We start from the raw sequence: 27,612 nt of genomic DNA on the forward strand, positions 1-27,612 counted from the left end.
AGATGTGCTGTAGTTATCTGTACTCAGACGATATGTTGTGATTCACATTATCTTAATATTTTCTTACTTTAAATATTTGACAGAATAAACAGCCCCAAAAATTTGTTTAGCGTCCTCTGCGGGGTTAACTTTCGCCGGGCTACACTCAGAAATTAATATGTTGACTCTGCAGATTATGATACCAAACTGCTCTAATTCACATTCTCTAATTCTCCCCTTCAGCAGATGTGTCTCCAGTGTTTGGTTTCCTTCAGTTGCCTGGGAACAAACAATTACTATACCTATTGAACTGCATTAACTCGGCATAATGTACCTCAATGCAATTACAAATTCTAATAACCTGCCCTATTTGAATAGAGATGGGAGAGAGTTTGAGAGAGGCGGAAGCACAATTGGCACCCTATTCCCTATGTAGTGCACTACTTTTGACCAGAGCACATACGAGCCCTGGTCAATAGAAGTGCACTATGTAGGGAATAGGGTGCCATTTGGGGTGCAGACGCTGTGGTATGAACCGGGGGGTAATTGTCTCAAGTTGCTCTGTTTTTTTTTTCTTCCATAGCTTTAATGAAGATGTACCATTTAACTCCATCCTAAATAGGTCCTTTCATAAGTGGCATTTTGAAATCTTCGTGTGAGGTAATTTGTTTATTAAAATACAATATGTACGAGGTTTGTTTCAAATAGGGTGTCTGGAAAATAAATATTTAGATGACAAAAATCCTTGCTTGATAGTACGTGTTGACTATTATGATAATACATTTTGACATTGAAAAATTAATTCCAGCATTGGTGTAAATTGATAACAGTGAAAGGATATATTTTTAAGTTGTTGCTTTAACTCTGCAGTATTCAGCCTTGATAGAGGACATCCTTACATCACCCAAACTGTCACAGATCAGGTGATTGTCCTTCCCCTTCAATGTCAGAACTGTTTATTAAAACAGAAATAAAAAGCTGAACATTTCCACTATTATTAAAAGATAAATAAAAATACGGAACTTTTAGAACGCCGGTTGCCATGGTGATGTGTATGTACTGCCAACCAATCCAATCTAAGGAAGATCCTTAAAATGATGCACTAAGATATAACCCTTTTTAAAATGAAGAGAAAGGAAGGATAGAACATATTTACTGTGAGAGCATGTTATCATATCAAACAGTACAGTGCCGTCAGAATGTATTCATACCCCTTGACTTCTTCATCATTGTGTTGGGTTACAGCCTGTATTTATTTATTTATTTCTCACCCATCTACACACAATGACAAAGTGAAAAACATGTTTTTAGATTTGTTTTTTTTTGCAAATGTATTGAAAATTAAATACAGAAATATCTCATTTACATAAGTATTCACACTCAAATCAAATCAAGTTGTATTTATGACATGCGCCGATTGCAACAGGCGCAGTAGACCTTACTGTGAAATGCTTACTTACAAGCCCTTATTTAACCTTTATTTAACCAGGAAGCGCTCATTGAGATTAAGCCATTTTGTCACAACTTTGGAAGTATGCTTGGGGTCATTGTCCATTTGGAAGACCCATTTGCAACCAAGCTTTAACTTCCTGACTGATGTCTTGAGATGTTGCTTCAATATATCCACATAATTTTTCCTTCCTCATGACGCCATCTATTTTGTGAAGTGCACCAGTCCCTCCTGCAGCAAATCACCCCCACAACATGATGCTGCCACCCCCTGTGCTTCACGGTCGGGATGGTGTTCTTCGGCTTGTAAGCCTCCCCATTTTTGTTTCATCAGACCAGAGGACATTTCTCCAAAAAGTACAATCTTTGTCCCCATGTGCAGTTGCAAACCGTAGTCTGGCTTTTTTTATGGCGGTTTTGGAGCAGTGGCTTCTTCCTTGCTGAGCGGCCTTTCAGGTTATGTCGATATAGGACTCATTTTACTGTGGATATAGATACTTTTGTACCTGTTTCCTCCAGCATCTTCACAAGGTCCTTTGCTGTTGTTCTGGGATTGATTTCACAGCAAAGTACATTCATCTCTAGGAGACAGAACCGGTCTCCTTCCTGAGCGGTATGACGGCTGCGTGGTCCCATGGTGTTTATACTTGCTTACTATTGTTTGTACAGATGAGCGTGGTACATTCAGGCGTTTGGAAATTGCTCCCAAGGATGAACCAGACTTGTGGAGGTCTACATTTATTTTCTGAGGTCTTGGCTGATTACATTTTATTTTCCCATGATGTCAAGCAAAGAGGCACTGAGTTTGAAGGTAGGCCTTGAAATACATCCACAGTTACACCTCCAATTGACTCAAATTATGTCAATTAGCCTATCAGAAGCTTCTTAACTTTTACTGCCTCAGAAACCCGGATCCGGGAGCACCCCCCACCCCCCCCCCCCCACACTGATTAGCATAGCTAGCATAGCTTCACAAGTAAATAGTAGCATCTAAATATCATTAAATCACAAGTCCAAGACACCAGATGAAAGATACAGATCTTGTGAATAAACCCATCATTTCTGTTTTTTAAAATGTTTTACAGGGAAGACACAATATGTAAATCTATTAGCTAACCACGTTAGCAAAATACACCATTTTTCTTTGTCCACCATTTCTTCTCAACACCACTAGCTATCACCAATTCGGCCAAATAAAGATATTGATAGCCACTAACCAAGAAAAAACCTCATCAGATGACAGTCTGATAACATATTTATGGTATAGGATAGGTTTTGTTAGAAAAATGTGCATATTTCAGGTAGAAATCACAGTTTACAATTGCACCCACCATCACAACTCGACTAGAATTACTACAGAGAGCAACGTGTATGACCAATTTACTCATCATAAAACATTTCATAAAAATAGACAAAGCATAGCAATGGAAAGACACAGATCTTGTGATTTCAGACAATATTTCAGATTTTCTAAGCGTTTTACAGCGAAAACACAATAAATCGATAAGTTAGCATACCACATGTGCAAACGTCACCCCAGCATGAATTCAAGCCAAAGGGAGCGATATCGTTATCATCGCCAAAAGATATATTTTTCACTAACCTTTTCAGAATTCTTCCGATGACACTCCTGGAACATGATATTACAACATACATATATTGTTTGTTCGAAAATGTGCATATTTAGCCATAAAAAAACGTGGTTATACAATGAAAATAGTAGCAAATCAAGCCTCAACATGTCGGACGCCATCTTTCATAGTGATCTAGTTTAATCGAAAGCTAATCATATACTTGACTAAAAAATACAGGGTTGACAGGAATCGAAAGACAAATTAGTTCTTAATGCAATCGCTGATTTACATTTCTAAAATTATCCTTACTGTGCAATACAGGGTTCGCCAAGCGAAGCTATAGCAAACAAAATGGCGGAATATGCGTTTAAAATATTTCGACAGAACAACGATTTATCATATTAAATATTTCTTACTATGAGGTGATTTTCCATCAGATTCTTGGGCAATGTATCCTTTCTTGGGTCTAATCTTCTTTTGGTCGAAAGATGTCCTCTGTCCGTCGAAATGCCCACTAACGTTCGACCGGGACCCCGAAACGTGCCCAAAGCTTCAAAGAGCATCACATAGAAATTCCTCAAAATCGCACTAAACGGATATAAATTGCTATAAAACGGTTTAAATTAACTACGTTATGATGTTTCTAACTCCTATATCGAATTAAATTACAGACGGATACATTTCACGTTGATAACCGAGCCTTTGAAAATGGCATCCCGAGGTCCTCTTCTGCGTAATGGTCAGAATCGAAAGGGGGGCTACCCTCACTCCTTGGCCTTTTATAACCTCTGAGAGCTACGCAGAAAGCCCATTCCACTTCTCATTGGTTACTGACATCCAGGGGAAGGCGGGTGCAGTTCATGTCGTTCCATAGGATACACACAGACCTTAAAAACTGATCTGAGACCAGAGCTTCGCTCTCAGACCTTCACACTATCTGTCATGGATTTCGCTGTAGAAAGAGTTCTGGGTCACCCACAGACATAATTCCAACGGTTTATGAAACTAGAGAGTGTTTTCTATCCAATAGAATTTATAATATGCATATTGTACGAGCAAGAATTGAGCACGAGGCAGTTTAATTTGGCGACACCCAGAAAAAATAAATGCTAACTGCTCCCCCTATTTTAAGCAATGACATCATTTTCTGGAATTTTCCAAGCAGTTTAAAGGCACAGTCAACTTAGTGTATGTAAACTTCTGACCCACTGGAATTGTGATACAGTGAATTAGTGAAATAATCTGTCTGTAAACAATTGTTGGAAAAATGACTTGTGTCATGCACAAAGTAGATGTCCTAACCGACTTGCCAATACCATAGTTTGTTAACAAGACATTTTTGGAGTGGTTGAAAAACGAGTTTTAATGACTCCAACCTAAGTGTAATGCAAACTTCCGACTTCAACTGTAAAAGCCCTTTTACCAAATTCAGTTCGGACATTTGGAACAGTTAACAGGATAAAGTCCTGCGAACGAAGAGAGTACCCACCACATTTCTGAACAATAAAAATGGTAGTAAACCCAAAATGGCTTTGTAAATAAAAGTATACCAGTGACTGAGCCTACGAGCGACTAGAGAAGGCCAGCCAATCAAAGTGTAGCCCTTAACAACAATGCAGTTCAAGTTAAGAAAATATTTACTCAATGAACAAAAAAACTAAAAATGAAATCATTCAAAAAGTAACAAAATTAAGGTAAATAACAATTACAATGTGGAGGCTATATACAGGGTGTTACGGTACAGAGTCAATGTGGAGGCTATATACAGGGTGTTACGGTACAGAGTCAATGTGGAGGCTATATACAGGGGGTACCGGTACAGAGTCAATGTGGAGGCTATATACAGGGGGTACCGGTACCGAGTCAATTTGGAGGCTATATACGGGGTGTTACGGTACAGAGTCAATGTGGAAGCTATATACAGTGGGTACTGGTACAGAGACAATGTGGAGGCTATATACAGGGGGTACCGGTACCGAGTCAATGTGGAGGCTATATACAGGGGGTACCGGTACCGAGTCAATGTGGAGGCTATATACAGGAGTTACCGGTACCGAGTCAATGTGCAGGGGTACAGGTTAGTTGAGGTAATTTGTAATGTGAATACATAGATAATAAACAGCGAGTAGCAGCAGTGTAAAAACTCCTGAGTCAATACATGTTAGAATCATTTATGGCAGTGATTACAGCTGAGTCTTTCTGGGTAAATCTAAGAGCTTTCTACACTTGGATTGTACAATATTTTCCATTAATCCATTAATCAAAATTCTTCGAGCTCTGTCAAATTGGTTGTCGATCATTGCTAGACAACCATTTTCAAGTCATGCCATAGATTTTCTTGCAGAATTAAGTCAAAACTGTAATTTGGCCACTTAGGAACATTCACTGTCTTCTTGGCAAGCAACTCCAGTGTAGATTTGGCCTTGTGTTTCTGCTGAAAGGTGAATTCATCTCCCAGTGTCTGTTGGAAAATCTAGGAACCAGATTTTCCTCTAGGATTTTGCCTGTGCTGAGTGCTATTCAATTTATTTTATCCTGAAAAAAACTCCCTAGTGCTTGCCGATGACAAGCATACTCATTACATGATGCAGCCACAACTATGCTTGAAAATAGGTGCTATACTCAGTGATGTGTTGTGTTGGATTTACCCCCAAACATAACGCTTTCTATTCAGGACATAAAGTGCATTTCTTTGTCACATTTGCAGTTTTATTTTAGTGCCTTTTTGCAAACATGATGCATGTTTTGGAATGTTTTTCCATACAGGTTTCCTTTTTTCACTCTGTAGTTTTGATTAGTGTTGTGGAGTAACTACAATGTTGTTGATCCATCTTCAGTTTTCTCCTATCACAGCCATTCAACTCTGTAACTGTTTTAAAGTCACCATTGGCCTCATGGTGAAATCCCTGACTGGTTTCCTTCCTTTCTGGCAACTGAGTTAGGAAGGACACCTGTAAGCAAATGTTTACACCTGAATTTTTTTAGGCTAGCCATAACAAAGAGTTAGTACACTTATTGACTGAATACATTTCAGCTTTTCATTTTTTTATTAATTTGTACAAAACAAATTTTATCAAAAAATTCCACTTTGACATTATGGGGTCTTGTGTGTAGGCCAATGACACAAACTCTCAATTGAATCTGCTTTAAATTCAGACGGTAACCCAACAAAATGTGGGAAACGTCAAAGAGTGTGACTACTTCCTGAAGGGAGTGTATGTATAGCATCTCAGCAGGAAGAACGTAACATATTGTGTCATTTGTAAAACTAAACCTTCGTGTCCAACGGACTCTCAAACTCAACGTTGGACCTCGAAGCCAGTTCCACCACTTGTTTTCATTGTTCCCCTCTAATCAGGGACGTATTTAAACCTGGCACACCAGGTGGGTTTTAATACAATTAAGTGTCAGGTAGAACAGAAAACCAGCTCCGGAACCTCAGAGGGTAAGAGTTAGATATTCCCGTTCTACGACGTATCTCTAAATGATTTCTCAATGTTGTTTTAGTCTCTGCAGTCTGATAAAAACGTGTGTTAGGTTAACCACAATACTTTGTTTTTTTGATACCAATCAAACCCTGTTACTGTTTGACGTGTCAATTCTCCAAATACATGAAGTAAAATGGTCTCAGAGCTAAAACAGTGTTACACGTGTTGCACATGATAAAAATTCTACCAAATTATTTGCCTTTTCAACAACAGATGAGGTACAATGGAAGGAAAACATTAAAACAGTGTTACAATCATTACAATATAAATATCACAAAACATCTTGTCCTACCAGATGATTTCCCTTTTAAGAGGTTTTCACTCAAATACACAGGTTTCTCTTAACTGTCTCCCCCCCCCCTCCTCATTGATTCAGGGATCATTTGGCATAGCTAATTGCTTTTATGTGAGTAGTCGTGACTGCAGGCCATTCCCCATCACAGCCCTCCTGGGGAGAAGGATGGCCTGGCTCGTTTCACAATTAATTAAACTCCATTAAATGCTCCCACGGGTGCTGATGGTAGTGTGGGTAAGGTGTGTTCTGGGGGAACAATGGCAAACCACACACACACACAAAAAACACACACACACAAACACACACACACACACAAAAAAAAACACACATGCACACACAAACACACACAAAAACACACACACAAAAAACACACACACAAACACACACACACACATGCACACGCACATACAAAAAACACACACACACACACACACACACACACACACACACACACACACACACACACACACACACACACACACACACACACACACACACACACATACATACACACATTTCCAGTCAAATCCACCCTCAGTAGATTTAAGATCACATAATTCTTCAAGGTCCAACAAGACTAATGCTTCATCCCAACCTCCTAAAGACACACATTCTGTACAGAGCCTTCGGAAAGAATTCAGTCCATTTGACTTTTTCCACATTTTGTTACGTTACAGCCTTATTCTAAAATTGATTTAATCAATCAATTTCCTCATCAATCTACACACTACACCCCATTACAACAATGTGAAAACAGGTTTTTCGATTTAAAAACTCCCAGAAATACCTTATTTAAATAAGTATTCCGACCGTTCACTATGAGACTCGAAATGGACCTCGGGTACATCCTGTTTCCACTGATCATCCTTGAGAGGTTTCTATAACTTGATTGGAGTCCACCTGTGGTAAATTCAATTGATTGGACATAATTTGGAAAGACACACACCTGCCTAAATAAGGTCCCACAGTTGACAGTTGACAGTGCATGTCAGAGCAAAAACCAAGCCATGAGGTCGAAGGAATTGTCTGTAGAGCTCCGAGATTGTGTCGAGGCACAGATCTGGGGAAGGGTACCAAAAATGTTCTGCAGTATCGAAGGTCCCCAAGAACAGTGGCCTCCATCATTCTTAAATGAAAGAAGCTTGGAATCACCTAGACTCTTCCTATAGATGGCCAAACTGAGAAATCGGGGGAGAAGGGCCTTGGTCAGGGAGATGACCAAGAACCCGATGGTCACTGACAGATCTCCAGAGTTCCTCTGTGGAGATGAGATAACCTTCCAGAAGGACAACCATCTCTGCAGCACTCAACCAATCAGGCCTTTATGGTACCGTGGCTAGACGGAAGCCTCTCTTCAGTAAAAGGCATACAGTGCCTTACAAAAGTATTCATCCCCCTTGGCGTTTTTCGTATTTTGTTGCATTAATCCTGTAATTTAAATATATTTTTATTTGGATTCCATGTAATAAACATACACAAAATAGTCCAAATTGGTAAAGTGAAATTAAGAAAATAACTTGTTTCAAAAAATTGCTAAGACGCTCCTAAATCAGATCTGGAGCAACCAATTACCTTCAGAAGTCACATCATTAGTTAAATACAGTCCACCTATGTGCAATCTAAGTGTCACATGATCTGTCACATGATCTCAGTACATATACACCTGTTCTGAAAGGCCCCAGAGTCTGCAACACCTCTAAGCAAGGGGCACCAGCAAGCAAGTGGCATGCTTCATGAGGACCAGGGAGCTCTCCAAACAGGTCAGGGACAAAGTTGTGGAGAAGTACAGATCAGGGTTGGGTTATGAAAAAATATACAAAAATTTGAACATCCCACGGAGCACCATTAAATCTATTATTAAAAAATTGAAAAAATATGGCACCACAACAAACCTGCCAAGAGAGGAACGCCCAACAAAACTCACGGACCAGGCAAGGAGGGCATTAATCAGAGAGGCAGCAAAGAGACCAAAGATAACCCTGAAGGAGTTGCAAAGCTGCACAACGGAGATGGAGTATCTGTCCATAAGACCACTTTAAGCCCTACACTCCACAGAGCTGGGCTTTACAGAAGTGTGGCCAGAAAAAAGCCATTGCTTAATGAAAAAAAATAAGCAAACACATTTGGTGTTCGCCAAAAAGCATGTAGAAGACTCCCCAAACGTATGGAAGAAGGTACTCTGGTCAGATGAGACTAAAATTGAGCTTTTTGGCCATCAAAGAAAGCGCTATATCTGGCACAAACCGAACACCTCCCATCACCCCGAGAAAATCATCCCCACAGTGAAGCATGGTGGTGGCAGCATCATGAAGTGGGGATGTTTTTCATCGGCAGGGACTGGGAAACTGGTCTGAATTAAAGAAATGATGGATGGTGCTAAATACAAGGAAATTCTTGACAGGAAACCTGTTTCAGTCTTCCAAAGATTTGAGAATGTGACGAAGGTTCACCTTCCAGCAGCACAATGACCCTTAACATACTGCTAAAGCAACACTCAAGTGGTTTAAGGGGAAATGTTTAAATGTCTTGGAATGGCCTAGTCAAAGCCCAGACCTCAATCAAATTGAGAATCTGTGGTATGACTAAAGATTGATATTTGTTTCACAATAATAAATATTTTTAGTCTTCAAAGTGGTAGGCATGTTGTGTAAATCAAATGATATAAACCTCCAAACAATCCATTTAAAGCAACAAAATAGGAAAAATGCCAAGGGGAGTACAAACTTTCGTAAGCCACTGTATGACAGCCCACTTGGAGTTTGCCAAAAGGCACCAAAAGGACTCAGACCATGAGAAACAAGATTCTGTGGTCTGATTAAAACAAGATTGAACTCTTTGGCCTGAATGTCAAGCGTCACGTCTGGAGGAAACCGGGCACCATCCCAACGATGAAGCATGGTGGTGGCAGCATCATGCTGTGGGGATGTTTTTCAGGTGCAGGGACTGGGAGACTAGTCAGGATCAAGGGAAAGATAAACTCAGGACCTCAGACTGGGGTAAAGGTTCACCTTCCAACAGGACAATGACCCTAAGCACACAGCCAAGACAACGTAGGAGTGGCTTCAGAAGAAATCTCTGAATGTCCTTGAGTTGCCTAGCCAGAGCCCGGACTTGAACCCGATCAAACATATCTGGAGAGACCTGAAAATAGCTGTGCAGCGATGCTCTCCATCCAACCTGACAGAGCTTGAGAGGATCTGCAGAGAAGAATGGGGGAAACTCCCAAAATGCAGGTGTGTCAAGCTTGTAGTATCACATCCAAGAAGACTCAAGGCTGTAATCACTGCCAAAGCTGCTTCAACAAAGTACTGAGAAAAGTGTCTGAATACTTGAATACCATTTTTTTTTATGTTTTATTAATTTGCTAACAATTCTAAAAACCTGTTTTTGCTTGTCATTAAGGGGTATTGTGTGTAGATTGATGAGGAAACATTTTTTTTTAATCAATTTTAGAAAAAAGGATGAACGTAACAAAATGTGGAAAATGTCAAGGTTGGATCAGGAGACTATTACATACATATAGAGGTTGGAGCAGGGGCCTGTTACATAAATATAGAGGTTGGAGCAGGAGACTGTTACATACATGTAGAGGTTGGAGTGGTTGGAGCAGGAGACTATTACATACATATAGAGGTTGGAGCAGGGGACTGTTACATACATATAGAGGTTGGAGCAGGGGACTGTTACATACATAGAGAGGTTATAGTGGTTGGAGCAGGGGACTGTTATATAGAGGTTGGAGCAGGGGACTGTTATATAGAGGTTATAGAGGTTGGAGCAGGGGTCTGTTATATAGAGGTTATAGAGGTTGGAGCAGGGGACTGCTATATAGAGGTTATAGAGGTTGGAGCAGGGGCCTGTTATATAGAGGTTATAGAGGTTGGAGCAAGGGCCTGTTATATAGTGGTTATAGAGGTTGGAGCAGGGGACTGTTATATAGAGGTTATAGAGGTTGGAGCAGGGGACTGTTATATAGAGGTTATAGAGGTTGGAGCAGGGGACTGTTATATAGTGGTTATAGAGGTTGGAGCAGGGGCCTGTTATATAGAGGTTATAGAGGTTGGAGCAGGGGTCTGTTATATAGTGGTTATAGAGGTTGGAGCAGGGGACTGTTATATAGTGGTTATAGAGGTTGGAGCACGGGTCTGTTATATAGTGGTTATAGAGGTTGGAGCAGGGGACTGTTATATAGAGGTTATAGAGGTTGGAGCAGGGGTCTGTTATATAGTGGTTATAGAGGTTGGAGCAGGGGACTGTTATATAGAGGTTATAGAGGTTGGAGCAGGGGTCTGTTATATAGAGGTTATAGAGGTTGGAGCAGGGGTCTGTTATATAGAGATTATAGAGGTTGGAGCAGGGGCCTGTTATATAGTGGTTATAGAGGTTGGAGCAGGGGACTGTTATATAGAGGTTATAGAGGTTGGAGCAGGGGACTGTTATATAGTGGTTATAGAGGTTGGAGCAGGGGACTGTTATATAGTGGTTATAGAGGTTGGAGCAGGGGCCTGTTACATAAATATAGAGGTTGGAGCAGGAGACTGTTACATACATGTAGAGGTTGGAGTGGTTGGAGCAGGAGACTATTACATACATATAGAGGTTGGAGCAGGGGACTGTTACATACATATAGAGGTTGGAGCAGGGGACTGTTACATACATAGAGAGGTTATAGTGGTTGGAGCAGGGGACTGTTATATAGAGGTTGGAGCAGGGGACTGTTATATAGAGGTTATAGAGGTTGGAGCAGGGGTCTGTTATATAGAGGTTATAGAGGTTGGAGCAGGGGACTGTTATATAGAGGTTATAGAGGTTGGAGCAGGGGCCTGTTATATAGAGGTTATAGAGGTTGGAGCAAGGGCCTGTTATATAGTGGTTATAGAGGTTGGAGCAGGGGACTGTTATATAGAGGTTATAGAGGTTGGAGCAGGGGACTGTTATATAGAGGTTATAGAGGTTGGAGCAGGGGACTGTTATATAGTGGTTATAGAGGTTGGAGCAGGGGCCTGTTATATAGAGGTTATAGAGGTTGGAGCAGGGGTCTGTTATATAGTGGTTATAGAGGTTGGAGCAGGGGACTGTTATATAGTGGTTATAGAGGTTGGAGCAGGGGTCTGTTATATAGTGGTTATAGAGGTTGGAGCAGGGGACTGTTATATAGAGGTTATAGAGGTTGGAGCAGGGGTCTGTTATATAGTGGTTATAGAGGTTGGAGCAGGGGACTGTTATATAGAGGTTATAGAGGTTGGAGCAGGGGTCTGTTATATAGAGGTTATAGAGGTTGGAGCAGGGGTCTGTTATATAGAGATTATAGAGGTTGGAGCAGGGGCCTGTTATATAGTGGTTATAGAGGTTGGAGCAGGGGACTGTTATATAGAGGTTATAGAGGTTGGAGCAGGGGACTGTTATATAGTGGTTATAGAGGTTGGAGCAGGGGACTGTTATATAGTGGTTATAGAGGTTGGAGCAGGGGCCTGTTACATAAATATAGAGGTTGGAGCAGGAGTCTGTTACATACATGTAGAGGTTGGAGTGGTTGGAGCAGGAGACTATTACATACATATAGAGGTTGGAGCAGGGGACTGTTACAAACATATAGAGGTTGGAGCAGGGGACTGTTACATACATAGAGAGGTTATAGTGGTTGGAGCAGGGGACTGTTATATAGAGGTTGGAGCAGGGGACTGTTATATAGAGGTTATAGAGGTTGGAGCAGGGGTCTGTTATATAGAGGTTATAGAGGTTGGAGCAGGGGACTGTTATATAAGGGTTATAGAGGTTGGAGCAGGGGCCTGTTATATAGAGGTTATAGAGGTTGGAGCAAGGGCCTGTTATATAGTGGTTATAGAGGTTGGAGCAGGGGACTGTTATATAGAGGTTATAGAGGTTGGAGCAGGGGACTGTTATATAGAGGTTATAGAGGTTGGAGCAGGGGACTGTTATATAGTGGTTATAGAGGTTGGAGCAGGGGCCTGTTACATAAATATAGAGGTTGGAGCAGGAGACTGTTACATACATGTAGAGGTTGGAGTGGTTGGAGCAGGAGACTATTACATACATATAGAGGTTGGAGCAGGGGACTGTTACATACATATAGAGGTTGGAGCAGGGGACTGTTACATACATAGAGAGGTTATAGTGGTTGAAGCAGGGGACTGTTATATAGAGGTTGGAGCAGGGGACTGTTATATAGAGGTTATAGAGGTTGGAGCAGGGGTCTGTTATATAGAGGTTATAGAGGTTGGAGCAGGGGACTGTTATATAGAGGTTATAGAGGTTGGAGCAGGGGCCTGTTATATAGAGGTTATAGAGGTTGGAGCAAGGGCCTGTTATATAGTGGTTATAGAGGTTGGAGCAGGGGACTGTTATATAGAGGTTATAGAGGTTGGAGCAGGGGACTGTTATATAGAGGTTATAGAGGTTGGAGCAGGGGACTGTTATATAGTGGTTATAGAGGTTGGAGCAGGGGCCTGTTATATAGAGGTTATAGAGGTTGGAGCGGGGGTCTGTTATATAGTGGTTATAGAGGTTGGAGCAGGGGACTGTTATATAGTGGTTATAGAGGTTGGATCAGGGGCCTGTTACATAAATATAGAGGTTGGAGCAGGAGACTGTTACATACATGTAGAGGTTGGAGTGGTTGGAGCAGGAGACTATTACATACATATAGAGGTTGGAGCAGGGGACTGTTACATACATATAGAGGTTGGAGCAGGGGACTGTTACATACATAGAGAGGTTATAGTGGTTGGAGCAGGGGACTGTTATATAGAGGTTGGAGCAGGGGACTGTTATATAGAGGTTATAGAGGTTGGAGCAGGGGTCTGTTATATAGAGGTTGGAGCAGGGGACTGTTATATACATATAGAGGTTGGAGCAGGGGCCTGTTATATAGAGGTTATAGAGGTTGGAGCAGGGGACTGTTATATAGTGGTTATAGAGGTTGGAGCAGGGGCCTGTTATATAGTGGTTATAGAGGTTGGAGCAGGGGACTGTTACATAGAGGTTATAGAGGTTGGAGCAGGGGACTGTTATATAGAGGTTATAGAGGTTGGAGCAGGGGACTGTTATATAGAGGTTATAGAGGTTGGAGCAGGGGACTGTTATATACATATAGAGGTTGGAGCAGGGGCCTGTTATATAGAGGTTATAGAGGTTGGAGCAGGGGACTGTTATATAGAGATTATAGAGGTTGGAGCAGGGGACTGTTATATAGAGGTTATAGAGGTTGGAGCAGGGGCCTGTTATATAGAGGTTATAGAGGTTGGAGCAGGGGACTGTTATATAGAGGTTATAGAGGTTGGAGCAGGGGACTGTTATATAGAGGTTATAGAGGTTGGATCAGGGGACTGTTATATAGAGGTTAGAGCAGGGGACTGTTATATAGAGGTTATAGAGGTTGGAGCAGGGGACTGTTATATACATATAGAGGTTGGAGCAGGGGACTGTTATATAGAGGTTATAGATGTTGGAGCAGGGGACTGTTATATAGGGGTTATAGAGGTTGGAGCAGGGGACTGTTACATAGAGGTTATAGAGGTTGGAGCAGGGGACTGTTATATAGAGGTTATAGAGGTTGGAGCAGGGGACTGTTATATACATATAGAGGTTGGAGCAGGGGACTGTTATATAGAGGTTATAGAGGTTGGAGCAGGGGTCTGTTACATAGAGGTTATAGAGGTTGGAGCAGGGGCCTGTTATATAGAGGTTAGAGAGGTTGGAGCAGGGGACTGTTATATAGAGGTTATAGAGGTTGGAGCAGGGGCCTGTTATATAGTGGTTATAGAGGTTGGATCAGGGGACTGTTACATACATAGAGGTTGGAGCAGGGGCCTGTTATATAGAGGTTATAGAGGTTGGAGCAGGGGACTGTTATATAGAGGTTATAGAGGTTGGAGCAGGGGACTGTTATATAGAGGTTATAGAGGTTGGAGCAGGGGACTGTTATATAGAGGTTATAGAGGTTGGAGCAGGGGACTGTTATATAGAGGTTATAGAGGTTGGAGCAGGGGACTGTTATATAGAGGTTATAGAGGTTGGAGCAGGGGACTGTTATATAGAGGTTATAGAGGTTGGAGCAGGGGTCTGTTATATAGTGGTTATAGAGGTTGGAGCAGGGGACTGTTATATAGTGGTTATAGAGGTTGGAGCAGGGGTCTGTTATATAGTGGTTATAGAGGTTGGAGCAGGGGACTGTTATATAGAGGTTATAGAGGTTGGAGCAGGGGTCTGTTATATAGTGGTTATAGAGGTTGGAGCAGGGGACTGTTATATAGAGGTTATAGAGGTTGGAGCAGGGGTCTGTTATATAGAGGTTATAGAGGTTGGAGCAGGGGTCTGTTATATAGAGATTATAGAGGTTGGAGCAGGGGCCTGTTATATAGTGGTTATAGAGGTTGGAGCAGGGGACTGTTATATAGAGGTTATAGAGGTTGGAGCAGGGGACTGTTATATAGTGGTTATAGAGGTTGGAGCAGGGGACTGTTATATAGAGGTTATAGAGGTTGGAGCAGGGGACTGTTATATAGAGGTTATAGAGGTTGGAGCAGGGGTCTGTTATATAGTGGTTATAGAGGTTGGAGCAGGGGACTGTTATATAGTGGTTATAGAGGTTGGAGCAGGGGTCTGTTATATAGTGGTTATAGAGGTTGGAGCAGGGGACTGTTATATAGAGGTTATAGAGGTTGGAGCAGGGGTCTGTTATATAGTGGTTATAGAGGTTGGAGCAGGGGACTGTTATATAGAGGTTATAGAGGTTGGAGCAGGGGTCTGTTATATAGAGGTTATAGAGGTTGGAGCAGGGGCCTGTTATATAGAGGTTATAGAGGTTGGAGCAGGGGACTGTTATATAGAGGTTATAGAGGTTGGAGCAGGGGCCTGTTATATAGAGGTTATAGAGGTTGGAGCAGGGGACTGTTATATAGAGGTTGGAGCAGGGTACTGTTATATAGAGGTTATAGAGGTTGGAGCAGGGGCCTGTTATATAGTGGTTATAGAGGTTGGAGCAGGGGACTGTTATATAGAGGTTATAGAGGTTGGAGCAGGGGACTGTTATATAGAGGTTGGAGCAGGGGACTGTTATATAGAGGTTATAGAGGTTGGAGCAGGGGTCTGTTATATAGTGGTTATAGAGGTTGGAGCAGGGGACTGTTATATAGAGGTTATAGAGGTTGGAGCAGGGGACTGTTATATAGAGGTTGGAGCAGGGGACTGTTATATAGAGGTTGGAGCAGGGGACTGTTATATAGAGATTATAGAGGTTGGAGCAGGGGCCTGTTATATAGAGGTTATAGAGGTTGGAGCAGGGGACTGTTATTTAGAGGTTATAGAGGTTAGAGCAGGGGACTGTTACATACATATAGAGGTTGGAGCAGGGGACTGTTATATAGTGGTTATAGAGGTTGGAGCAGGGGCCTGTTATATAGAGGTTATAGAGGTTGGAGCAGGGGACTGTTATATAGAGGTTATAGAGGTTGGAGCAGGGGACTGTTATATAGAGGTTATAGAGGTTGGAGCAGGGGACTGTTATATAGAGGTTATAGAGGTTGGAGCAGGGGACTGTTATATAGAGGTTATAGAGGTTGGAGCAGGGGACTGTTACATACATATAGAGGTTGGAGCAGGGGACTGTTACATACATATAGAGGTTGGAGCAGGGGACTGTTATATAGTGGTTATAGAGGTTGGAGCAGGGGACTGTTATATAGAGATTATAGAGGTTGGAGCAGGAGACTGTTATATAGAGGTTATAGAGGTTGGAGCAGGGTACTGTTATATAGAGGTTATAGAGGTTGGAGCAGGGGACTGTTATATAGAGGTTATAGAGGTTGGATCAGGGGACTGTTATATAGAGGTTATAGAGGTTGGAGCAGGGGCCTGTTATATAGAGGTTATAGAGGTTGGAGCAGGGGACTGTTATATAGAGGTTGGATCAGGGGACTGTTATATAGAGGTTATAGAGGTTGGAGCAGGGGACTGTTATATAGAGGTTATAGAGGTTGGAGCAGGGGCCTGTTATATAGAGGTTATAGAGGTTGGAGCAGGGGCCTGTTATATAGAGGTTATAGAGGTTGGAGCAGGGGCCTGTTATATAGAGGTTATAGAGGTTGGAGCAGGGGACTGTTATATAGATGTTATAGAGGTTGGAGCAGGGGCCTGTTATATAGAGGTTATAGAGGTTGGAGCAGGGGTCTGTTATATAGTGGTTATAGAGGTTGGAGCAGGGGACTGTTATATAGAGGTTATAGAGGTTGGAGCAGGGGACTGTTATATAGAGGTTATAGAGGTTGGAGCAGGGGACTGTTATATAGAGGTTATAGAGGTTGGAGCAGGGGACTGTTATATAGAGGTTATAGAGGTTGGAGCAGGGGACTGTTATATAGAGGTTATAGAGGTTGGAGCAGGGGACTGTTATATAGATGTTATAGAGGTTGGAGCAGGGGCCTGTTATATAGAGGTTATAGAGGTTGGAGCAGGGGACTGTTATATACATATAGAGGTTGGAGCAGGGGCCTGTTATATAGAGGTTATAGAGGTTGGAGCAGGGGACTGTTATATAGTGGTTATAGAGGTTGGAGCAGGGGCCTGTTATATAGTGGTTATAGAGGTTGGAGCAGGGGACTGTTACATAGAGGTTATAGAGGTTGGAGCAGGGGACTGTTATATAGAGGTTATAGAGGTTGGAGCAGGGGACTGTTATATAGAGGTTATAGAGGTTGGAGCAGGGGACTGTTATATACATATAGAGGTTGGAGCAGGGGCCTGTTATATAGAGGTTATAGAGGTTGGAGCAGGGGACTGTTATATAGAGATTATAGAGGTTGGAGCAGGGGACTGTTATATAGAGGTTATAGAGGTTGGAGCAGGGGCCTGTTATATAGAGGTTATAGAGGTTGGAGCAGGGGACTGTTATATAGAGGTTATAGAGGTTGGAGCAGGGGACTGTTATATAGAGGTTATAGAGGTTGGAGCAGGGGACTGTTATATAGAGGTTATAGAGGTTGGAGCAGGGGCCTGTTATATAGAGGTTATAGAGGTTGGAGCAGGGGACTGTTATATAGAGGTTATAGAGGTTGGAGCAGGGGACTGTTATATAGTGGTTATAGAGGTTGGAGCAGGGGACTGTTATATAGAGGTTATAGAGGTTGGAGCAGGGGACTGTTATATATAGGTTATAGAGGTTGGAGCAGGGGACTGTTATATAGAGGTTATAGAGGTTAGAGCAGGGGACTGTTATATCGAGGTTATAGAGGTTGGAGCAGGGGCCTGTTATATAGAGGTTAGAGCAGGGGACTGTTATATAGAGGTTATAGAGGTTGGAGCAGGGGACTGTTATATACATATAGAGGTTGGAGCAGGGGACTGTTATATAGAGGTTATAGTGGTTGGATCAAGGGTCTGTTATATAGAGGTTGGAGCAGGGGCCTGTTATATAGAGGTTATAGTGGTTGGAGCAGGGGACTGTTATATAGAGGTTATAGAGGTTGGAGCAGGGGTCTGTTATATAGTGGTTATAGAGGTTGGATCAGGGGACTGTTATATAGAGGTTAGAGCAGGGGACTGTTATATAGAGGTTATAGAGGTTGGAGCAGGGGACTGTTATATACATATAGAGGTTGGAGCAGGGGACTGTTATATAGAGGTTATAGATGTTGGAGCAGGGGACTGTTATATAGAGGTTATAGAGGTTGGAGCAGGGGACTGTTACATAGAGGTTATAGAGGTTGGAGCAGGGGACTGTTATATAGAGGTTATAGAGGTTGGAGCAGGGGACTGTTATATACATATAGAGGTTGGAGCAGGGGACTGTTATATAGAGGTTATAGAGGTTGGAGCAGGGGTCTGTTACATAGAGGTTATAGAGGTTGGAGCAGGGGCCTGTTATATAGAGGTTATAGAGGTTGGAGCAGGGGACTGTTATATAGAGGTTATAGAGGTTGGAGCAGGGGCCTGTTATATAGAGGTTATAGAGGTTGGAGCAGGGGACTGTTACATACATAGAGGTTGGAGCAGGGGCCTGTTATATAGAGGTTATAGAGGTTGGAGCAGGGGACTGTTATATAGAGGTTATAGAGGTTGGAGCAGGGGACTGTTATATAGAGGTTATAGAGGTTGGAGCAGGGGACTGTTATATAGAGGTTATAGAGGTTGGAGCAGGGGACTGTTATATAGAGGTTATAGAGGTTGGAGCAGGGGACTGTTATATAGAGGTTATAGAGGTTGGAGCAGGGGACTGTTATATAGAGGTTATAGAGGTTGGAGCAGGGGACTGTTATATAGAGGTTATAGAGGTTGGAGCAGGGGACTGTTATATAGAGGTTATAGAGGTTGGAGCAGGGGACTGTTATATAGAGGTTATAGAGGTTGGAGCAGGGGCCTGTTATATAGAGGTTATAGAGGTTGGAGCAGGGGCCTGTTATATAGTGGTTATAGAGGTTGGAGCAGGGGACTGTTACATAGCGGTTATAGAGGTTGGAGCAGGGGCCTGTTATATAGAGGTTATAGAGGTTGGAGCAGGGGACTGTTATATAGAGGTTATAGAGGTTGGAGCAGGGGCCTGTTATATAGTGGTTATAGAGGTTGGAGCAGGGGACTGTTACATAGCGTTATAGAGGTTGGAGCAGGGGCCTGTTATATAGAGGTTATAGAGGTATGGAGCAGGGGACTGTTATATAGAGGTTATAGAGGTTGGAGCAGGGGACTGTTATATAGAGGTTATAGAGGTTGGAGCAGGGGACTGTTATATAGAGGTTATAGAGGTTGGAGCAGGGGACTGTTATATAGAGGTTATAGAGGTTGGAGCAGGGGACTGTTATATAGAGGTTATAGAGGTTGGAGCAGGGGCCTGTTATATAGAGGTTATAGAGGTTGGAGCAGGGGACTGTTATATAGAGGTTATAGAGGTTGGAGCAGGGGACTGTTATATAGAGGTTATAGAGGTTGGAGCAGGGGACTGTTATATAGAGGTTATAGAGGTTGGAGCAGGGGACTGTTATATAGAGGTTATAGAGGTTGGAGCAGGGGCCTGTTATATAGAGGTTATAGAGGTTGGAGCAGGGGACTGTTATATAGAGGTTATAGAGGTTGGAGCAGGGGACTGTTATATAGAGGTTATAGAGGTTGGAGCAGGGGACTGTTATATAGAGGTTATAGAGGTTGGAGCAGGGGACTGTTATATAGAGGTTATAGAGGTTGGAGCAGGGGCCTGTTATATAGAGGTTATAGAGGTTGGAGCAGGGGACTGTTATATAGAGGTTATAGAGGTTGGAGCAGGGGCCTGTTATATAGAGGTTATAGAGGTTGGAGCAGGGGACTGTTATATAGAGGTTATAGAGGTTGGAGCAGGGGACTGTTATATAGAGGTTGGAGCAGGGGCCTGTTATATAGAGGTTATAGAGGTTAGAGCAGGGGCCTGTTATATAGAGGTTATAGAGGTTGGAGCAGGGGACTGTTATATAGAGGTTATAGAGGTTGGAGCAGGGGACTGTTATATAGAGGTTGAGAGCAGGGGACTGTTATATAGAGGTTATAGAGGTTGGAGCAGGGGACTGTTATATAGAGGTTATAGAGGTTGGAGCAGGGGACTGTTATATAGAGGTTATAGAGGTTGGAGCAGGGGACTGTTATATAGAGGTTATAGAGGTTGGAGCAGGGGCCTGTTATATAGAGGTTATAGAGGTTGGAGCAGGGGCCTGTTATATAGAGGTTATAGAGGTTGGAGCAGGGGACTGTTATATAGAGGTTATAGAGGTTGGAGCAGGGGCCTGTTATATAGAGGTTATAGAGGTTGGAGCAGGGGACTGTTATATAGAGGTTATAGAGGTTGGAGCAGGGGACTGTTATATAGAGGTTATAGAGGTTGGAGCAGGGGACTGTTATATAGAGGTTATAGAGGTTGGAGCAGGGGCCTGTTATATAGAGGTTATAGAGGTTGGAGCAGGGGACTGTTATATAGAGGTTATAGAGGTTGGAGCAGGGGACTGTTATATAGAGGTTATAGAGGTTGGAGCAGGGGACTGTTATATAGTGGTTATAGAGGTTGGAGCAGGGGACTGTTATATAGAGGTTATAGAGGTTGGAGCAGGGGCCTGTTATATAGAGGTTATAGAGGTTGGAGCAGGGAACTGTTATATAGAGGTTATAGAGGTTGGAGCAGGGACCTGTTATATAGAGGTTATAGAGGTTGGAGCAGGGGACTGTTATATAGAGGTTATAGAGGTTGGAGCAGGGGACTGTTATATAGAGGTTGGAGCAGGGGCCTGTTATATAGTGGTTATAGAGGTTGGAGCAGGGGACTGTTACATACATAATGGGGTTTGGAGCAGGGGACTGTTATATAATGGTTATAGAGGTTGGAGCAGGGGACTGTTATATAGAGGTTATAGAGGTTGGAGCAGGGGACTGTTATATAGAGGTTATAGAGGTTGGAGCAGGGGCCTGTTATATAGAGGTTATAGAGGTTGGAGCAGGGGACTGTTATATAGAGGTTATAGAGGTTGGAGCAGGGGACTGTTATATAGAGGTTATAGAGGTTGGAGCAGGGGACTGTTATATAGAGGTTATAGAGGTTGGAGCAGGGGACTGTTATATACATATAGAGGTTGGAGCAGGGGCCTGTTATATAGAGGTTATAGAGGTTGGAGCATAGAGGTTGGAGCAGGGGACTGTTATATAGAGGTTATAGAGGTTGGAGCAGGGGCCTGTTATATAGAGGTTATAGAGGTTGGAGCAGGGGACTGTTATATAGAGGTTATAGAGGTTGGAGCAGGGGACTGTTATATAGAGGTTATAGAGGTTGGAGCAGGGGACTGTTATATAGAGGTTATAGAGGTTGGAGCAGGGGCCTGTTATATAGAGGTTATAGAGGTTGGAGCAGGGGACTGTTATATAGAGGTTATAGAGGTTGGAGCAGGGGACTGTTATATAGTGGTTATAGAGGTTGGAGCAGGGGACTGTTATATAGAGGTTATAGAGGTTGGAGCAGGGGACTGTTATATAGAGGTTATAGAGGTTGGAGCAGGGGACTGTTATATAGAGGTTATAGAGGTTGGAGCAGGGGACTGTTATATCGAGGTTATAGAGGTTGGAGCAGGGGCCTGTTATATAGAGGTTATAGAGGTTGGAGCAGGGGACTGTTATATAGAGGTTATAGAGGTTGGAGCAGGGGACTGTTATATAGAGGTTATAGAGGTTGGAGCAGGGGACTGTTATATAGAGGTTATAGAGGTTGGAGCAGGGGACTGTTATATAGAGGTTGGAGCAGGGGACTGTTATATAGAGGTTATAGAGGTTGGAGCAGGGGACTGTTATATAGAGGTTATAGAGGTTGGAGCAGGGGTCTGTTATATAGTGGTTATAGAGGTTGGAGCAGGGGACTGTTATATAGAGGTTAGAGCAGGGGACTGTTATATAGAGGTTATAGAGGTTGGAGCAGGGGACTGTTATATACATATAGAGGTTGGAGCAGGGGACTGTTATATAGAGGTTATAGATGTTGGAGCAGGGGACTGTTATATAGGGGTTATAGAGGTTGGAGCAGGGGACTGTTACATAGAGGTTATAGAGGTTGGAGCAGGGGACTGTTATATAGAGGTTATAGAGGTTGGAGCAGGGGACTGTTATATACAGTTATAGAGGTTGGAGCAGGGGACTGTTATATAGAGGTTATAGAGGTTGGAGCAGGGGTCTGTTATATAGAGGTTATAGAGGTTGGAGCAGGGGACTGTTATATAGAGGTTATAGAGGTTGGAGCAGGGGACTGTTATATAGTGGTTATAGAGGTTGGAGCAGGGGCCTGTTATATAGAGGTTATAGAGGTTGGAGCAGGGGACTGTTATATAGAGGTTATAGAGGTTGGAGCAGGGGACTGTTATATAGAGGTTATAGAGGTTGGAGCAGGGGCCTGTTATATAGAGGTTATAGAGGTTGGAGCAGGGGCCTGTTATATAGTGGTTATAGAGGTTGGAGCAGGGGACTGTTACATACATAGAGGTTGGAGCAGGGGCCTGTTATATAGAGGTTATAGAGGTTGGAGCAGGGGACTGTTATATAGAGGTTATAGAGGTTGGAGCAGGGGACTGTTATATAGAGGTTATAGAGGTTGGAGCAGGGGACTGTTATATAGAGGTTATAGAGGTTGGAGCAGGGGACTGTTATATAGAGGTTATAGAGGTTGGAGCAGGGGACTGTTATATAGAGGTTATAGAGGTTGGAGCAGGGGCCTGTTATATAGAGGTTATAGAGGTTGGAGCAGGGGACTGTTATATAGAGGTTATAGAGGTTGGAGCAGGGGACTGTTATATAGAGGTTATAGAGGTTGGAGCAGGGGACTGTTATATAGAGGTTATAGAGGTTGGAGCAGGGGACTGTTATATAGAGGTTATAGAGGTTGGAGCAGGGGCCTGTTATATAGAGGTTATAGAGGTTGGAGCAGGGGCCTGTTATATAGAGGTTATAGAGGTTGGAGCAGGGGACTGTTATATAGAGGTTATAGAGGTTGGAGCAGGGGACTGTTATATAGAGGTTATAGAGGTTGGAGCAGGGGACTGTTATATAGAGGTTATAGAGGTTGGAGCAGGGGCCTGTTATATAGAGGTTATAGAGGTTGGAGCAGGGGACTGTTATATAGAGGTTATAGAGGTTGGAGCAGGGGCCTGTTATATAGAGGTTATAGAGGTTGGAGCAGGGGACTGTTATATAGAGGTTATAGAGGTTGGAGCAGGGGACTGTTATATAGTGGTTATAGAGGTTGGAGCAGGGGACTGTTATATAGAGGTTATAGAGGTTGGAGCAGGGGACTGTTATATAGAGGTTATAGAGGTTGGAGCAGGGGACTGTTATATAGAGGTTATAGAGGTTGGAGCAGGGGACTGTTATATAGAGGTTATAGAGGTTGGAGCAGGGGCCTGTTATATAGAGGTTAGAGCAGGGGACTGTTATATAGAGGTTATAGAGGTTGGAGCAGGGGACTGTTATATAGAGGTTATAGAGGTTGGAGCAGGGGACTGTTATATAGAGGTTATAGAGGTTGGAGCAGGGGACTGTTATATAGAGGTTGGAGCAGGGGCCTGTTATATAGAGGTTATAGAGGTTGGAGCAGGGGACTGTTATATAGAGGTTATAGAGGTTGGAGCAGGGGTCTGTTATATAGTGGTTATAGAGGTTGGAGCAGGGGACTGTTATATAGAGGTTAGAGCAGGGGACTGTTATATAGAGGTTATAGAGGTTGGAGCAGGGGACTGTTATATACATATAGAGGTTGGAGCAGGGGACTGTTATATAGAGGTTATAGAGGTTGGAGCAGGGGACTGTTATATAGAGGTTATAGAGGTTGGAGCAGGGGACTGTTACATAGAGGTTATAGAGGTTGGAGCAGGGGACTGTTATATAGAGGTTATAGAGGTTGGAGCAGGGGACTGTTATATACATATAGAGGTTGGAGCAGGGGACTGTTATATAGAGGTTATAGAGGTTGGAGCAGGGGTCTGTTACATAGAGGTTATAGAGGTTGGAGCAGGGGACTGTTATATAGAGGTTATAGAGGTTGGAGCAGGGGACTGTTATATAGAGGTTATAGAGGTTGGAGCAGGGGCCTGTTATATAGAGGTTATAGAGGTTGGAGCAGGGGACTGTTATATAGAGGTTATAGAGGTTGGAGCAGGGGACTGTTATATAGAGGTTATAGAGGTTGGAGCAGGGGACTGTTATATAGAGGTTATAGAGGTTGGAGCAGGGGACTGTTATATAGTGGTTATAGAGGTTGGATCAGGGGACTGTTACATACATAGAGGTTGGAGCAGGGGCCTGTTATATAGAGGTTATAGAGGTTGGAGCAGGGGACTGTTATATAGAGGTTATAGAGGTTGGAGCAGGGGACTGTTATATAGAGGTTATAGAGGTTGGAGCAGGGGACTGTTATATAGAGGTTATAGAGGTTGGAGCAGGGGACTGTTATATAGAGGTTATAGAGGTTGGAGCAGGGGACTGTTATATAGAGGTTATAGAGGTTGGAGCAGGGGACTGTTATATAGAGGTTATAGAGGTTGGAGCAGGGGACTGTTATATAGAGGTTATAGAGGTTGGAGCAGGGGACTGTTATATAGAGGTTATAGAGGTTGGAGCAGGGGACTGTTATATAGAGGTTATAGAGGTTGGAGCAGGGGACTGTTATATAGAGGTTATAGAGGTTGGAGCAGGGGACTGTTATATAGTGGTTATAGAGGTTGGAGCAGGGGACTGTTATATAGAGGTTATAGAGGTTGGAGCAGGGGACTGTTATATAGAGGTTATAGAGGTTGGAGCAGGGGACTGTTATATAGAGGTTATAGAGGTTGGAGCAGGGGACTGTTATATAGAGGTTATAGAGGTTGGAGCAGGGGCCTGTTATATAGAGGTTATAGAGGTTGGAGCAGGGGACTGTTAATAATATAGAGGTTGGAGCAGGGGCCTGTTATATAGAGGTTATAGAGGTTGGAGCAGGGGACTGTTATATAGAGGTTATAGAGGTTGGAGCAGGGGACTGTTATATAGAGGTTATAGAGGTTGGAGCAGGGGACTGTTATATAGAGGTTATAGAGGTTGGAGCAGGGGCCTGTTATATAGAGGTTATAGAGGTTGGAGCAGGGGACTGTTATATAGAGGTTATAGAGGTTGGAGCAGGGGACTGTTATATAGAGGTTATAGAGGTTGGAGCAGGGGACTGTTATATAGAGGTTATAGAGGTTGGAGCAGGGGACTGTTATATAGAGGTTATAGAGGTTGGAGCAGGGGACTGTTATATAGAGGTTATAGAGGTTGGAGCAGGGGACTGTTATATAGAGGTTATAGAGGTTGGAGCAGGGGCCTGTTATATAGAGGTTATAGAGGTTGGAGCAGGGGCCTGTTATATAGAGGTTATAGAGGTTGGAGCAGGGGACTGTTATATAGAGGTTATAGAGGTTGGAGCAGGGGCCTGTTATATAGAGGTTGTAGAGGTTGGAGCAGGGGACTGTTATTTAGAGGTTATAGAGGTTGGAGCAGGGGACTGTTATATAGTGGTTATAGAGGTTGGAGCAGGGGACTGTTATATAGAGGTTATAGAGGTTGGAGCAGGGGCCTGTTATATAGAGGTTGGAGCAGGGGACTGTTATATAGAGGTTATAGAGGTTGGAGCAGGGGACTGTTATATAGAGGTTATAGAGGTTGGAGCAGGGGACTGTTATATAGTGGTTATAGAGGTTGGAGCAGGGGACTGTTATATAGAGGTTATAGAGGTTGGAGCAGGGGCCTGTTATATAGAGGTTATAGAGGTTGGAGCAGGGGACTGTTATATAGAGGTTATAGAGGTTGGAGCAGGGGACCTGTTATATAGAGGTTATAGAGGTTGGAGCAGGGGACTGTTATATAGAGGTTATAGAGGTTGGAGCAGGGGACTGTTATATAGAGGTTGGAGCAGGGGCCTGTTATATAGTGGTTATAGAGGTTGGAGCAGGGGACTGTTACATACATAATGGGGTTTGGAGCAGGGGACTGTTATATAATGGTTATAGAGGTTGGAGCAGGGGACTGTTATATAGAGGTTATAGAGGTTGGAGCAGGGGACTGTTATATAGAGGTTATAGAGGTTGGAGCAGGGGCCTGTTATATAGAGGTTATAGAGGTTGGAGCAGGGGCCTGTTATATAGAGGTTATAGAGGTTGGAGCAGGGGACTGTTATATAGTGGTTATAGAGGTTGGATCAGGGGACTGTTATATAGAGGTTATAGAGGTTGGAGCAGGGGACTGTTATATAGAGGTTATAGAGGTTGGAGCAGGGGACTGTTATATAGTGGTTATAGAGGTTGGAGCAGGGGCCTGTTATATAGAGGTTATAGAGGTTGGAGCAGGGGACTGTTATATAGAGGTTATAGAGGTTGGAGCAGGGGACTTATATAGCGGTTATAGAGGTTGGAGCAGGGGACTGTTATATAGAGGTTAGAGCAGGGGACTGTTATATAGAGGTTATAGAGGTTGGAGCAGGGGTCTGTTATATAGAGCTAATAGAGGTTGGAGCAGGGGACTGTTATATAGAGATTTTAGAGGTTGGAGCAGGGGCCTGTTATATAGAGGTTATAGAGGTTGGAGCAGGGGTCTGTTATATAGAGGTTATAGAGGTTGGAGCAGGGGACTGTTATATAGAGGTTATAGAGGTTGGAGCAGTGGACTGTTATATAGAGGTTGGAGCAGGGGACTGTTATATAGAGGTTGGAGCAGGGGACTGTTATATAGAGGTTATAGAGGTTGGAGCAGGGGACTGTTATATAGAGGTTATAGAGGTTGGAGCAGGGGTCTGTTATATAGAGGTTGGAGCAGGGGACTGTTATATACATATAGAGGTTGGAGCAGGGGCCTGTTATATAGAGGTTATAGAGGTTGGAGCAGGGGACTGTTATATAGAGGTTATAGAGGTTGGAGCAGGGGACTGTTATATAGTGGTTATAGAGGTTGGAGCAGGGGACTGTTATATAGAGGTTATAGAGGTTGGAGCAGGGGACTGTTATATAGAGGTTGGAGCAGGGGCCTGTTATATAGAGGTTATAGAGGTTAGAGCAGGGGCCTGTTATATAGAGGTTATAGAGGTTGGAGCAGGAGACTGTTATATAGAGGTTATAGAGGTTGGAGCAGGGGACTGTTATATAGAGGTTAGAGCAGGGTACTGTTATATAGAGGTTATAGAGGTTGGAGCAGGGGACTGTTATATAGAGGTTATAGAGGTTGGATCAGGGGACTGTTATATAGAGGTTATAGAGGTTGGAGCAGGGGGCTGTTATATAGAGGTTATAGAGGTTGGAGCAGGGGCCTGTTATATAGAGGT

This window comes from Salvelinus alpinus, chromosome 20, assembly GCF_045679555.1.
Source record: "Salvelinus alpinus chromosome 20, SLU_Salpinus.1, whole genome shotgun sequence".
Lineage (NCBI taxonomy): Eukaryota > Metazoa > Chordata > Actinopteri > Salmoniformes > Salmonidae > Salvelinus > Salvelinus alpinus.